The following is a 3,354-nucleotide window of genomic DNA, read 5'->3' on the forward strand; positions in this document are numbered from 1 at the left end:
GAGAGGGAGAGGGAGAGGGAAGAGAGGGGTAGAAGGGGAGGGGGAGGGGGGAGGGGGAGGGGAGAGGGAAGGTAGGGGGAGGGGGGAGGGGGAGGGGAGAGGGAAGGTAGGGGGAGGGGGAGGAGAAGGGGAGGAGAGGGAGAGGGAAGAGAGGGGTAGAAGGGGAGGGGGAGGGGAGAGGGGGAGGGGAGGGGGAAAGGGAGGGGGAGGGGGAGGGGGAGAGAGAGGATTTTTCTGCATGCAGCTGCAGGCTACATACAGTCCATGATTACAGGGATCTCAGGCAGGAACGTAAAGCAGCACCTCCACTGTCTTGTGCAGAGAAGGAATAAGCTACCGGTCTTTGCTTAGTTTCCTCTTCTCTGCTACTCTTACATCGGTCCAGGGGTGGGTCTTCTCACCTCAATTAATAATCAAGGCAATCCCCAATAGACACGTCCATGGGCCAGCCTAATCTCCATAATTCCTCATTAAGGCTTTCTTCTCTTGTGATTCTAGGTTTTATCAAGTTACAAAACTAACCAGCCCAGAAGGGTATTTTAGCTATACCAGCAAGCAGATGAAAAAGAGCCCTGCTCTCAGGGCAGCTACACTCAAAGGAAGCACATTGGCTGTCCATAAATTGAAGAAGAGAACTATAATTTTAACAGACTCCATTAAAATAACAAACACAGTCATACAACAGGGTGTAAATGTTAAATGACACTGGGGATCTGTTCGATAGAGCAGGCTGCCCTGGGCTATCTGAGGTTAGCTGTGTGATAAGATAGAGACCCTCCGAAAGAACATTCTAGAAATAGGATAAGAAAGCCTGGAGGTGGGGGAACAAATGAAAAACTGTGGATATGGAGAAAAAATGAGGAACAAAACAAGAAAAGTAAAAGTTGGTGCCAGATATGGAAGGCAGTTTGGATTTCACCCAAACACGGTGGGATGTCACCGGAGAATTTTTAATGGATCGATATTTTAAAAGATTACTTACCCTGGACACTCTGTAAAGAAGGGATTATAATCCTTGAAAATTGTACATTTTCAACAAGAATAAGAGTAATAATGCTGATAGAAGTATCTTTATATCTGCAAAAACTGGAACTAGAATAAATCTTTATCAGCAGCAGAATGATAAATTGATTTGGGGACAGTTTTGTGACAGGCTACAGTATAAAAATGAAATCACTACTGTGGTTGGGACCTACGTCTGAACATGAGAGAATAAAACATAATTATGCGTAGCAAAACCAGATTGCAGGCTAATCCATGCATCATGATCCCACTTGGATCAATTCAAAAGTAGATGCAGTCTACACATGTCTGTTTTACATACATGCATATAGTGGTGAGAAGGTAGGTAAACCATGTAAGTGACAAATACCACACCACTGTATGCTCTCCTGTGCAGGCCGGCCCTGACCACTGTCAACAAGAGGAACTGTTGCTCTGGTACTTCTACTGTATTACGTAAAAATCTATCATAGCAGGGCAAAGTGAGTCCCTGAAATAGGTGCACATGTAATGAGAGAGTCTATGAGAAAGCATGCAGGGTGAAGAACTTCAGGAACTTAGGGAAACCCAAAGTATGGAGACCATCAAAGATCAGAACCTCATTCCTGTGGTCACCAGAAGATGAACTGGGCTGGCAACCTGCAGGATCTGGAAGGAGCCCTGTGCTCATGAGAGTTCTCATGAGAATGTCTCATGAGAATATAGCCCAGCCGAAAAGCACTTACAATCCTTGTCAAAGAGCAAGGACCCAGCTGAGGTACACCCACTCACACCCTTAATACAGCTATGAAATAATGAGTATGATGTTTTAATCCCATGATTTTGTGGTAATTTGTTATAGAATTAAAAAAATACATAAATAACATACAAACTACAGGGCAGTGGTTATTGCTAGGGGGGTTGGGAGAAGGACTAGGATGTAATCAGAGGGTCACAGTATGACCATCAGAGTTAATATATTACTAATTATTATATAATAGGAATAATTAGTATTATATTGTTACTATAGTTGTATATATAATATATATGCATATGTTATTTGTGCATGTGTGTACACATATATATGTGTGTGCATATATGATATATATATATGTGTGTGTGTGTGTGTATGTGTGTGTGTTTTATATATAATCATGTCTTCTCAGATTTACACATAGGTACATACCTTTTTGTCTCCTTGTTCCTTTCTTAAATACACAGCTTTGTTTTTCTAGAACCCTTGGTGGAGGCTAAGCTCCTGATAGTTGATGCCCCATATATAAAATGATTTCATATTTATATATTAACTGTACACATTCTTCCATACACCCCATACCATTTCCAGACCACTCACAGTTCTTTACTAGAAAAATATTATTTTATTAAATGCAATTATTAAATAAGTAGGAACTAAACTATATTGTTTAAGAAATAATGGCCAAAATATGTACATGATCAGTATGAATGAGATGTTTTTCAAATATTTATGTTCTATGATTGGTTGAATCCATGCATATGAATTCTGTGACTGGGGGGACCTCTTCCCATTATTTTATTATCAATATTTCTTTTAAAAAGTTATATCTCTTGCGGGACAACGGGCTATTTAGTATTTTAAGTCAAGCCTTAGAGTGTATGACTTTAATTGACCTGACTCACCCACTTAATTATATTATAATTTCCAGTATTTGGGGACATCATATTACTATCATTTGTACAGTATCTTGCATTCTCTGTGTTAGCTTTGCCTTTCATTTCGTCGTTCTTTCTTTCCATTAGGTAGAACCTTATTCTTTATGTCCATTTTTTAAAGACTTGCTCCTTTAACACGGACTCTTACCTCAGGAATAATTTATACTTTTCTGTTAGAGACAAGTGCTTTAATATGCTGATATACTACTTTAGTCTCCTCAAACTCATGTGTCTAGACGTTAAATGTCCCCAGAGCTGGAAGAGAACCCAGCAATCCATTTGGATTTCTTTTTAGTTTGAATTAAAACATTTTAATTATAATGCTTGGTTATGCACTACTTCTTAATCTATGGGTCAAGCAATGTAGTCAGAATTTTGATTTCTTAAAAAAAAACAGTTATGTGAATGTTTTTGTTTAAATCCCAGGTGTGGAATATGGGCTGCTTCAGATTGTCCACAGCCTCTATGACTGTCTTGTGCTCAAGGCATGGAGTGATTTTTGCCAGCTATGGATACTTTATGTTTGGAATTCTGGGGACTCATGAGAGGGTAAAAATGTGAAAGCCCAGAGAGGGCCTGTGGCGGCTGCTGCTTTCTCTGCTGCTGCCCAAACTGCTGTTGGTCCCTGCTATTCCTGCTGCTGCTGCTGCTGCTGCTGCTGCTGCTGCTGCTGCTGCTGCT

The sequence above is a fragment of the Grammomys surdaster genome, unplaced genomic scaffold (assembly GCF_004785775.1).
Source record: "Grammomys surdaster isolate TR1022 unplaced genomic scaffold, NIH_TR_1.0 233, whole genome shotgun sequence".
Classification (NCBI taxonomy): Eukaryota; Metazoa; Chordata; class Mammalia; order Rodentia; family Muridae; genus Grammomys; species Grammomys surdaster.